General features: G+C 45.9%; 2 protein-coding genes across 10 annotated transcripts in view; one reads left to right on the top strand and one right to left on the bottom strand.

Annotated features, from left to right (window-relative positions):
• PEX3 (peroxisomal biogenesis factor 3) overlaps nucleotides 1–1,264 on the bottom strand; it is a 261,856-nt gene extending 260,592 nt beyond the window's left edge. Inside the window, exon 1 of the mRNA XM_075146013.1 lies at nucleotides 1,261–1,264. The gene's annotated coding sequence lies outside the window, so the exon portion shown is untranslated. The remainder of the gene's footprint in view (nucleotides 1–1,260) is intronic.
• The window catches only part of HIVEP2 (HIVEP zinc finger 2), a 144,492-nt gene that overhangs the window by 38,449 nt on the left and 93,110 nt on the right, over nucleotides 1–12,933 (top strand). The window lies entirely within an intron of this gene.

Genomic DNA, 12,933 nt, shown 5'->3' with positions numbered 1-12,933 from the left:
GTTCAGATGTCTCCTCCATCATCCATATCTAAGCACGTTTTCAGGAGGGATATAGGAATAATAATCTCTGTTGCTCTTGTTTCTTCTGAGTTGATTCATTTTTAAATGTTCAGAATTGTTTGTTGATATATGTTTTTGTAAATAAGTTGTTTTGGTGTGAGTGGGAGCATTGGTAATGGAAAGCTGGTTTGAAGAAGATGAGTTTTATGTTCTGCAGGGGCAGAGGTCTGGAAAGGACCCAGCAGGCCAGCTGGTCTGCTTTCCTGCTGTCACAGGTATCTCGTCATGAAAAGCATGAATGCGTCTTTGTTGACATTTTCACTTTTCTGGTGGAATGCAGCTTTTCGCCGGTGGTGGGGACCTCTCAGAGAGCCGAGGGCAGATGGCGTGGAGAGGCGGTTGTCGGAATGGTGACCGCTTGCAGATATCCATGTTCATGGCACAAAGAGCAAGCAGCCGTCTTGCTGCCGTGCTTTTAATGAGCTGTAGAGCAAGGGATGCTATGTCTCGCACCTTGTGAGGCTTGTTCTGATACGTGGTAATAACCTTCACGGATTTGCCATCTACCCAAATCAAAATGAAATTTCCTTTGACCGGTGAATGCAGGAATCAGAAGGAAGTGAAGGTTTTCGTGTTTGTTTTTCCTTTTGGGTGTTATTTTGGTTTTCCTCTTTTGCCGGTTCTCATATAGCATTGCAAACATTTCGGGAAACTAATCTGCAGGAGCACAGCTGATAAAAGATTGGCCTGCCAGAGGACGAGGCTCTGCTTATTACAGAAAAACTTCTGAGACAGTCAAAGCTGAAAAGATTACACACTTCCACAGGAAATTAAATTTGATGTAATATAGTGAAGAATGACAAAATGGAAAGGGCATATACAATGTATTTGTGATTATTAAGTGGTAGAAAAATGAAAACTTGAGATCCAATAAAGTGCATGTAATTTAGATAAGGATCCAAAATTCCCAACAGTTTTTTAAAAATTTGGCCCACCACTTTCCTTTGCCATCTCTTGGTGGTGTTATCTCAATGTGGAAAACCATTAACGTCTTGTAAAATCATGTCAACTTTTGGGCATGTTAGATTATAAAGTGTTTAAAACAAGTTTCAGAGCGGTGCTATGGAGTCCGTTTAGGTTGCATTCTTCAGCAGAAGGTGCATACCTGACACCAGACTGGGAATGACTTGGCTTCGTCCTTCTCCCGTGTGGATGTGCAGTGCTGGCAGAGGGGGAAGCTTTCCTTCCCCGTCTGCCCATGCCCCTCGCCAAGGCGCAGTGTGGTGCTCAATGGTGGGTGGAAGTCCCAGCCCCGTCCCAACTGCCAACCGGGGGCTGGCGTCGCAGGTGCGGTCAGGCTGCAGACCCGCTGGGGACCATTCAGATTACGCACATGCTGAAGAGATCTGTTGGTACCGAGGTCCTTGATGCTTGCCCAAGGCACGGGCAGGTGACGTGTCCCCTCTCCCTCTCCTCCTCAGAGTCAGCGTAGGCGCCGCGGTGAGCCGGGCTCTCTCCTGGCCAGGTGCTTCACAGCAAAACGTAGGTTTTCTTTCAAAGGGGACAGTAATAACTTGTAACATTTCAATAATTTTTCCTATAAGATCTGGTTACCTGCAATTGGGAAGAATAAGCAGGACTCTGGCAGATTTAACTTTATTAACCATCATAAATCCTTTCCCTTTTGACTCTAATCAGTCCCTGGAGTCCTTTTAATGCTCTTGACATTGCACTGGCCTTTCATCACAGCACAATATACATTTTCCTGTAACTAGAAAACTGATGGCGAGAGCCTTACGTAAATCCGAGGTAATGGACGCAGTGATGGGGACGTGTGACTGTCAGATGCTTGCTGCCGGTGAAAGGAGGAGAGGGAGCTTATTGTGTCAGCACGGCTCTTCCCTCAGCGGAGGGAAGGAGAGGGGACCTGAAGGCGCAGGCGCTTGCGGGGTCTAGCGTGCACCCGCTAGCACCCAGGAACGGGGAAGCACCCGCTTTGCTCTGGCCCAGACAGACAGACAGACAGAGAGACAGCGGTGCTTTGTGTTTTCTGCTGGCAAGCGGGGGGACGCTGGGGGCCAAACCCTGCCTCAGAAAGCCCCTCTATGAGCAGTCCCCAGCCCATGTCCCCGGGGCAGTGAGCTGCCGGAGCTCGCTAGCGGCAGGCGGGCTGAACCAGCTGTCGGGAGCTGCTGGCCAGGACGAGGTCGCTTGCGGCACAGGGACCGGGCAAACCCGCTCGGACGGAGATGGTGGGTGAATGGATCTTTTCTGTGCTGGGGACAACGCTAAAAGGAAGGAGTGTTACCAGGTGGTCGAGGGGCAGGCACCTAAGCAACAAACGCCTTCTTCATAAAATAACTACCTGGGTTATTGCCTTTCTGTCCAGCCCACGCACAAAATCCTCCGGAAAGCGAGAGGGGAATTCCCCGGTTGGTAGTCTGTCTGTCTCTCTGCTGTCCAGGAATTCATGGGATGGAGAAAGCATCCCAAGAATCTGCCCCCGTGTGCAGGGAAGCTAAATTCCCTCTTGTTTTTCCGTATACACAGGTCAGCAAGTTTCTTCAGCAAATGCTTTAATTTTAAGCTTAATACTATGCAAATATTTAACTTTGGACAAAAAAGCCTCAAGCTGGCTTCAGACCATGGACTGGCTTCCAGCTGTTTCTGCAGGTACAGATCCAATGTTTACGTACACGAATGGTTACTTGTTTGTTTGTTTGTTTGTTTATTTGTTATGGTCATCTTTTTATAATGAACTTGGATATTTGCATACCCTGTTTTTGCTTTGAACATAAAAATCTATGTATTTGCAATGTGTGTACAGCCATTTTCAGAAGCTTTGGCAAAAAGCTCAGATCTGCTGAAGATAATCACTGTAGGCTGAATCTTTAGATGACAGAGAGTTGTACTGACTAATTTTTTCTCTAACTGAAGTGCCCAAAGCTGTGCTCACCATTGAAAGCCCACCAGCCTAGGTTATGAAAAAAGATGTGGAAAGATCTGGTGCCCACTGCAGGAGCTTTATACTGTAGTCTGGTCGTCTGGACAAATGCGTACAAAAGAATATTCAGAAGGAACGTCAAGAACATTAGCAATAAATGTGTTAACTATGTTTCAAAAATCTGCTTAAATGCTACTGGGATATATAATACTTTGCTGTATCCACATATATTTCATATATGTATGCTTTCTCCAGCCCTCGTCTCAGCTGCTGCATGCCTGCAAACAGCCTCTTATTAAAAAGGGAAAGTCCGTTGTCTTGTGGACCTTCTATAATGTGCTCAGCATGTAAGCTATTGACTTCACGAAGATGAGAATAGCTATGTCAAACGTGTTTCATTTGCATGTGGCAAGATAGAAAAAGCAAACTCTGTGTGAAGATGAGCAGACAAGAAAGACACCGAATGCCTTAAATACTAAGGGAGTTAATGCTATGCAGTGATTTTGCTTCTGTTATAGGAAGTGTAAGAACAGTATGCTTCCTGGCGTACATCACCATCTAAACTGCAAAGGTTTCAGTTCCATGGCAACATGAAGAGCCTGATTGTGCTGAAGGTGTGTGTATTAACGCATTCAGAGTGAGGGGTTGGGAGTGAGCTGGGGAAAAATAAAACATGCGGAATGATTCCCGTTTATTTATTTATATATAAAGTATATAAAGTAAAGCCTTTGTTCTTAGAAAATCAGAACTGACATGAATACACCCCCCCACCCCCCCTGCCAATTCTCTCTGATTCTTTTTTACATGTGTTTTTCTCAGGCAAAAAGCAAATGAAGAGGCTGTTTTGTTGGGTTTTTTTTTATAAGACTGTAAGTGCAGCAGCACTTGAATGTTGCAAGAAAATGCTATTAATTCCTGAGACTGTTGTATATCCCTGGAGAGAAAGACTTGGGGGGGGGGGGCGGTATTTTTTCCAAGATGTAACTGCTTTACAGAGCAGAGTGAAGCAGTGTTTGGGTTTTTTTATTATTATTATTTTCCTTGATCTTTTTGATCTGCCCTCTTTCTGCCTTTCTCTACACCCACCTCCAATTTCCCCCACCTCCCCTGGCTGAGGAGCAGGAAACAAGACGGAGCTCTGTTTCCTGACATCCAAAGAAATATAAAAGTACGAGGAAACGGTGTATTTTGTTTTGCCAGCCGACTTGGATTCGCAGACCTGCCCTAGGAAGGTACCTGCTCCCAGACAGGGTCAGGAATCACCCTCCGGAGCAAGTGGGCAATCGGCCAGGGAATAACCGAGAGCTGATCACTACGTGAATTTTGTTTGATCTGCTTGGTTGGCTGCGTGAATGTAGGATGGGGAATTGTGACAAATGTATTTGAACCTCATGAGGTTCAACAAGGCCAAGGGCAGGGTCCTGCACCTGGGTTGGGGCAACCCCCAGTATCAACACAGACTGGGGGATGAAGGGATTGAGAGCAGCCCTGCCGAGAAGGACTTGGGGGTACTGGTGGAGGAAAAGCTGGACATGAGTCGACAATGTGCGCTCGCAGCCCAGAAGGCCAACCGTATCCTGGGCTGCATCAAAAGAAGCGTGGCCAGCAGGTCGAGGGAGGTGATTTGCCCCTCTGCTCTGCTCTGGTGAGACCCCACCTGGAGTGCTGCATCCAGCTCTGGAGCCCTTAGCACAAGAAAGACATGGACCTGGTGGAGCAGTCCAGAGGAGGCCACAAAAATGATCAGGGGGATGGAACGCCTCTCCTATGAAGAAAGGCTGAGAGAGTTGGGGTTACTCAGCCTGGAGAAGAGAAGGCTTTGGGGAGACCTTATTGCAGCCTTTCAGTACTTAAAGGGGGCTTGTAAGAAAGATGGGGAGAGACTTTTTAGCAGGGCCTGTTGTGACAGGACAAGGGGGAATGGTTTTAAACTAGAAGAGGGTAGATTTAGACTAGCTATAAGGAAGACATTTTTTACAGTGAGGGTGGTGAAACACTGGACCAGGTTGCCCAGAGAGGTGGTAGATGCCCCATCCCTGGAAACATTCAGGGTCCAGTTGGACAGGGCTCTGAGCAACCTGATCTAGTTGAAGATGTCTCTGCTCACTGCAGGGGGGTTGGACTAGGTGACCTTTAAAGGTCCCTTCCAACCCAAACTATTCTATGATTCTATTCTATGATTCTATTTTGCTCAGGGTGAAGAACTACCTAAGGGTGGTCCTGCCAGCTGTGCTGATGGGTGGATGAATTGCAGATTTCCGAGGTTTAAAGTCAGACTGGGCAGTGGGGGAACCTCCAGATGTTGGTATTTCTGAGGCTAACAGCAGTGCTAATCTGGCATGGTAAAGCTGACAGAAACTGGCAAGCTAAACTGGATTTACAGCTGCTTTGCATTGCTAAAACAGGCAAAGCAGCCAGAACATATCAGTGGATCTGGCCTATAGATTTCAGCGAGGTTTCTCTGTTTAACTGGAGAGAGAATATAGCTCTGCATTGGAAGTTGGTCAACCGTTCTCCTCTTGCTGTGCCAAGAGGAATGAAATTCGTCTCTCTGTTATCTGTATCTTTTTTTTTCCCCCCGACTAGCAACAGGAATATTTTCTTTCTTAAAAACAAGGCTTGCTTTCATTAAAGTGGGAACCCTGTCTTTGAGATTCTACTTGGGGGAAATTTGTCCCTCTTCAGGAGACCAGTGCAACATGGGTAAATCTATTCTAAGGGAATAGATAGAATTGAAATGATTAAATGACCCTGTCTTGGCATTCTACAAAGGGGTGGATTTCACCCTCAAGGCAGCAGAACTGCAAAGTAAGAAGATGTCATTTTTAAACAGCTACTTTCTGAGAGAGAGCAGCACTGGTAAGCCTGAGCCACTTGCTAATGCTGCATTTGACACTCCCCCAAATTTGTTGTTGTTGTTATGGCTTCTAGTTTCTGCACAGCCCCCCAAAACAAAAAAAAACGGGCATAGTTCATTAAATACTAGCATATGCTTTCCAAATTATGTGGTACCTTCATTTTCCTGACTTTTGACAAAGGGACTGTGCATACAACCCTGAATGAAGAGGAGGAATCACTCCAGCCAACAGCGTAGTAAAGGAGGTGAAGGACTCCTGTGTAGGTGTCCTGACCTGGCATAACCCTCCAAACAGGATAGCTGCTGTCTGCAAGCACCTTCCCAGTGGAGCACCTCATCCAGCTTGGCAGGAAGGATGAAGAGAAAGCACCAAGAGGAACATCAAAGAAAGAAGAAAAGGAGGAGAGAAATCAAGGACAGGAAGAGTGAGGAAACAGAGCAAAGGCAGAAGGGCGAGCAGAGAAACAACAGGGGGCTGGGAAGAGCACAACACAGGAAAGAGATGATGCTCTGGTGCCTATGAGGGACATGTTGTTTTTTAGATGTAATGGAGACAAAAAAAAAAGAAAAAAGAGAGCAAGAAAATTAAAATACATGAAGTGGGAGAGGATATCAGAGTGATGAGGGAGGAGAATTCAGATTGACATGAACAGAAAAAATACAGAAAACACATGCATTAATTTCATACACTGGTCCAGCCAATTTTAAATAGTAGCTGCTAAGTTTGTAGATTCAAGAGCTTGTGACATTCTCCATGTGGAGTTTTTGGGGGCTGGTGGGGAGCAGCGGGGCCACATCAGGAGGCTGCTGCAGGCACCAGAGTGGGTGGTTGGAGGCAGATCTCTTTTGTGCACCTTGGCTGGAAGCCTAAAGCCAGTATGAATATCCCCGAGGAAAACTGGCCATCCTGCATTTGAAGACTGGCAGTCAGAAAAATGTGTCCGGTTCTCTCTGAAGGTATCTGAGGAAGGGCTGTTGCCATGCAGGGAGGGATAAGGGCTCACTCTAGATCTAGATCTTCCACTTGTTCAAGCTATCTAGGCTACCAGAAATAAACAGCTGAATGGAAATTTTAGTTCTGGCTGTGAAAAGAAGCTTTTGAATGAATTCTGCATCAAATAATTAATGTCGTCTTTCCTCCTCCTCTCCACCTACCTTGTTCCTAAACATTAACATTTCATGTCACTTGAGCTAAGTTCAGTGTCAGACTCACCAGATCCTGCTGAAAAATACACCCCTCTTTTGTGGCAAGCCAGAGAAGATGAGAGGCTTGTGGTGTTTTTCCTTCTCAATCTCTGCTCCGCTGGGAGAAGCAGCTAAGGCTGTGTGAAGCTGCCTCCTTCCCACTCTCCTAAACTTCGCTCCTAAAAATGCTTCTCCCTCAATGGCTTTGCTGCTTCTCTGAAGGAGGCATGGCTTGGCCCACTTAGTGCCATCGTTTGCCAGGGGATATTTTCTCAGATTGCGGTGACTTTCATCATGATAGGAGGCTGAAGAAGATTGCTGTGGAGTAAGTCATGGGCACCGCTAGCTGTGCCGTTTGAAAATCATTACTTCAGCATGAAAGAGAAGAAGAGAATCAGGAATTACGAGGTTTAAACCCTGCCCAAAGCCCCAAACCTCCAAGACATTTCTGCCATTTCTGCTTCCTGTTTTCTAAACACTTGGGCTGTACTTGCGTTATATTTTTAAACTTTCCTCCAGAACCACAAAGGTGAGAAATACCCTTTCTCCAAAATAGGTTGTTTTGTGGGCAGCAGTACCAGTATGTGTTCTCCCGTGGCCCTTTCCCCCCCAGGACTTTGCACCCACCTCCTTTATGTCGCTGCCAGCAGGCAGGGGGGCTGCAGGCTGCCCGGCCGGGCTGAGGCTGCGCACTCCTGCTCCCTACTAGGGTGGCTGTGCAACACCTGAGGGCTGAGCTCGGGGCATCGGTCTGGCTTTCCTCCTCAGAGCCAGCTACTAATTTTCTTGAGACTTGTGAGAATGTAATTACTGAAATTTAGTGAAATCTGTTGTCTAGGAGAGAAGATACGAATGTCTGCAGAGGTAGAGAAACGTGCATTCAAATAGTAGGTTTGTTGTACAAGAAGGGGAATGGTTCTCTCTGAGCAGTCATGTCTGAAATACCCTGCAGTATGTGGTAGTATTTACGATAAAGATGAATGCTTTTATGGTAAATAATGAGCTTACTGGAGACCTTAATAATTTTTCGTACTATAGAGAAAGCAAGTGGTGAAGAGGCACAAGAAGGAAATATTGGTGAAAACAGACCTTTTGACAGCGAGCACAATCTCGCCGCCTTTGGTGGAGGGAATAGGGACGTTCCTGTATTGCAGTGTAGTTACGCAGAGATGTGCTAATACGTGCTTATTTTGATCAATGCTGAAAAACAGAAGCAAAAAATTGAATGTGGCTTTGGAGTGTTGTAATTACAAGGCTGAATCACCTGAAATCAAAGCCAGTTTGGGGTGGAAATATGATGGCTGATGTTCGTGTAACCCCAAATCTCTCAACCTGTACCTGAATTTACTTCTCAGATGTTAGAGAAAAATCACCCTTCCCACAGATGCCGTGCAAGCAGGGCAGCCATTTCTGCATGATAGGAGGAGGTTTTTTCCCTTCCCTCACCTTGGTGTCCAGTCCAGCAATTAGGAATCAGGTTTAACCCTCAGTGGTTTTTTCAGGCCCTGTGAATCTTTAATTCTTTTCCAGCAGCAAAACAATTATTTTTGATAGTAACACTAGTTGTTTGTTAATTTGTTTATAATCAGTTTTCCAAGAGCTGCTTTGATGTGGGAGGAACTGAATTCTTTGGGTGCAAATGCTCGCTGCTGACTCTCTTCTTAGTCATTAAGAGATGTTTTTCACATTAAGGCGCCTTTGCTTTTAAGGGAAAAAGTCAAGCATCTTCTGATACCAGACATACAAAATGTGTGGTCGCCTAAACAGAAACCATTTGCTGATGCTGCAGCATGTGAGGGCAGGAACGGCCAAGACCAGCCCCAGCCTCTGCCGGCCTCCTGGGGAGAGGCCGAACAGCCCCCCGTCCCCTCTGGCTGCTCTGCTGCTGCAGCCGCCTGCACCAGCCCCCAGGACTTGAGACCCCACGGGTGCTGGTTCCAGCTACTGACCTACATCCCTGCCGATATGCCTCCACGCTAAAAGATGTCACTGTTCTTTTCCAAAAAGAATGTGTCTTTTTTTTTTCAATTCCCTTGCCACCTTTTTGTATTTTCCAACTGCAGCTCTTTTAAGGCTCTCTGCCTCTGCAGTTCTTGCCTTTGTATAGGTTATTTTTGGAAACTGGGGAACCAGGAGGAGGGATGAAATTTAGGGGAGTTAACTGCAGTAGAAGAAGAAAGCTCTTTCCCTTGGTGTGCTCTTTCTTCCCTCTCCTTTCTTCTTGTGACCTCCGTGGTCCGACCCCCGTGGCATTGCTCGTTCCAGGGCAAGCCGTAGCCGACGTTCTTTGTGCCCAGCGGGCGACTTCTTCCCGTGTGGAAGCGTGCCGGTTCGCAAGCTGTGCTCGCCGCTTCCTCCCTGCAGCTTTCTGGGTCAGCCAGTTGGCCAAAAAGTGGTAGGTGGTCGAACAGAGTTTTGAGAGCTGTGAAATACTGGTAGCACTTGGGAGGTTATGTGCCTTAGGGTAAATTGTATGCAGAGAAGAATGTGTTTCCTTCGGTATTTCCTCAGTGGGGCAGCTCTGTCAAGGTGGTTGGCTTTTTCTTGAAATGTCGGTGTGTTTTTACATCAGAAGTATTGCATGCCGATTGCCAAACTTGGCAAGAAAAAACAAATTTTTTCGAAGACTGGGGAATAGTGACTGAAACCTGATCTGGCGGGGAGACCGGGAGCTCACCTTTCGGCTCTGGGGCGTGGGGCAGGCAGTGGGGAGCCCGGACTCCCAAAGCGTCTGAGCTCTTCTGCACGGGGGCGATCACTTCACATCTTTCATTTTGAATGCAAAAATGTAAGGATACATTTTCTCTGAAGGAGCACCCAAGGACTTTCTTTTTTCTGTGTAGGTTTTCTAAAATCAGTAGCGCAGTGAAAGACATTGACCACACAGTAGGTCAGGCTGCCCTTTTGATAACTGAGACAGTATTCGGATAATTGAGATGCCTATGATTGCCCATGAAAATTTGCTGATGTTTACACTGCTGTCAGGTATTGAAGTCACACCATAATATTTATTGTGGGATCTTACAATGGATTTTAAAATAGATCGATATCGGAGCACAAAGTGGGAATTTTTTCTGCAGTTATGAAAATGCCTAAATAGCAGTGTAGTGCAGTAAATGTTAAACATTAAAGCTGGTTTTGTGTGTACTGATAAGAGTAGATTGGTAGAGGAAGAAGTAACTTGAGTTTGGTTGGTAAAGCTGATAGGAGTATGGTGGAAATAAAAGCGGGGGATGATTGTAGACTCAAAGCAGTAACATGCTGTCTTTGAAGGATGGGTTTGGGTCAGTGACATAACAAGAAGTGATAATGAGGAGGACTTTAACCCTAAATTAAAAAAAAAAAAAAAGAGGCAGATTATTCTATACAAGAAGCTGCACAACTGATGCAAAAAGTCAGCCAAATATAGAGAGAATGAAATCAACAGAACATGAAGTATTCTCTTAAAATACATAGAAATTGAGGGGTTTTTACTACCGTGCTATGGCAGAGATCAATTAAACTGTGCAGAATGGTTTTGCAAAATGTTCGCTGTAGGGAAATCACCGTTTTCCATAGATTCTAGGAAGGCGTGCTGGCACGCCGCCGGCAGTGATTTATTTTCACACAGCCCCGGTGCTTGTGGCTGGCACTCAATGAAATCTTCCAGGGTAAATTATTTATTTAATTAAGAACGGCCACAGTTGCACTGAGAGACTGGCAGCACAGCAGCAGGAAGTCTGTTAGAGATTAAGTCTAACTTCTTACAGATAGGCTGCTTATGTATACTATAAATAATTAAAATCGTAAATAAGTGTATGTTGGCATTTTTGTTTAAGCTTATTAACAACAGTTCATAATATTGAATGCGGTGTATGTACTGCCATGCATTGATTAACTAACCCAAAGGCTTGTGCAGCAAGCTAAGACATCAGATTGTTGCTAACTGAGCTTCTGAACTTTTCATAAGAAAAGGAGACGTCACTAAGACAAGAGTCAAATTTATGAGTGGGTAAGCATGAGCAACCCAAAAACTTTCATTTCAGTAGGCTTTCCCATTAGAGCAAAGAGAGAAATCCCCCTCTTCCTACGCCAGATAGGCAAGGTAATGCTTTCTTCTTAGTTTAACATATTCCAGAGATAACAGTTATAGCTGGTGGTTTGAGGGAATCCCAGGAAGAGAGGAATTTTAGTATAACTAACGAGAGAAACTGTCGTTTGAGGAGAAATCCCTGGAGAGTCTCTACAAGATTTTAAATTGTTATCTGTGTTGTTTTTAAAAAAAAAAAGAAAAGTTGAAGCAGCGTGATTTGGTAATTTTGCATTTATCAATAAATTTGATTTTTGAAGAATACATTCTGAGTTTGATCCTTGCTTTATTTCCCTGATTGTTGAGTAATAACAAAAATCATGCAAGAGGAAAAGAAGCCACCTCGTTTAGAGGAAGCCACTCATGGGTGGTTTAAGCTGCGTAGTTTGGCATGAAGGAAAAAAATGACCAAATGCTTTGAAAAATATCAGAAACGGTTTTGAAACATCAGACGTACTTGGTTTTGGACGGGCCTAATAAGCAAATCAACACAGAGCTAAATTCACCTTCTGGGGGCAAGTTCCCCTTTCGGCGGCGCGGGTGGCGGGGGCCACAGGCAGACTGCCAGCAGCCGAGGTGGGGCTCTCTCCTTTGCATGGGGTGGTTTGGACCTTCCCCTCTCCTCCCCTGCGCTTCCTCCCCCCGTCCTGCTGGCTGCCTGGTGGTCCTCGCTGAAGCCGTCGGCAGCAATGTCTGAAACACCCCTCGACTTTGCGAGGTCAGCTTTTCTCTCTGCAGCCCGGGCTCTCCAGCGCTGCTGAAACTCGGAGCGAGCGGGCGGTTGGGGTTTGAGGAAGGGTTTCCCACTGTCCTGATTGTGGTTTCATTCCCAGAGGGGCTGTTCCCGCTCCCTGTCCTGTGCGACTGCCTGCCTGAGCCCACGCTGGGCTGGTTTGGGCAGCTGGACGGGCAGCGAGCTGTGGGGCAGCCAGGGATTTCTGGTGGGTTAGCACCTTGGATTGACTCCCCACGGGCACAGGCAAACTCTAGAGCTGGCAGGAGAACACAGCTGGCATGGTGGGGAAGAAGCAAAGCGGCATCTCCCCCTCTTGGGTGGCAGCTCGCTATTGGACTGACCTCGCCAGAGCATGAAACTGCATCTTCGAAGTGCAGATCAGATCTTGTACGTGCAAGGTCATTCACACTTCAGTACTATGTTACATTATCATGGTAATCAGGAGTGGATACTGAGAAGATGATGGTGAAGGACAGCGGTGTTTCCTATGCTGCCTTTTTCCGCTGCCCACTTTTGGTGACCCCAAGTCACTCTCTGTGTTTCCCTTTCCAGATGGGGTTAGAAATGGGTATATGTTCATAACTGGGTTTTTATTGGCAGCACCTGTGAACAATCAAAGATTGTTTGTGCAGATTTGCAATCAAACTTAAAACTGAAATGAATGTGACTTCAGAATAGTTTGTTTGCAGTTATTGTTTTTATTTTTTGCAAAGGCTTTACAGTACCTCCTAGATACTCCTAGTTACTGTGCACTGGAATCATAGAATCACAGAATGGTTTGCATTGGAAGGGACCTTTAAAGATCATCTAGTCCAACCCCCTCTGCTGTGGGCAGGGACATCTTTCACTATATCAGGTTGCTCAAGGCCCCATTCAACCTGACCTTAAACACTTCCAGGGATGGGGCATCCACAGCTTCCCTGGGCAACCTGTTTCAGTGTCTCGCCACCTTCATTGTAAAAAATTTCTTCCTTATGTCCAACTTAAACCTACCCTCTTTCAGTTCAAAACCATTGCCCCTTGTCCTGTCATTACAGATTTTGGTAAAAAGTCTCTCCCCATCTTTCTTCTAAGCCCCCTTTACGTACTGAAAGGCCACAATAAGGACTCCCCAACGCCTTCTCTTCTCGAGGCTGAACAAC

The sequence above is a fragment of the Calonectris borealis genome, chromosome 3, assembly GCF_964195595.1.
Source record: "Calonectris borealis chromosome 3, bCalBor7.hap1.2, whole genome shotgun sequence".
Classification (NCBI taxonomy): Eukaryota; Metazoa; Chordata; class Aves; order Procellariiformes; family Procellariidae; genus Calonectris; species Calonectris borealis.
Note: the sequence above shows the minus strand (reverse complement) of the source record. Positions and strands in the feature narration are given on the sequence as shown.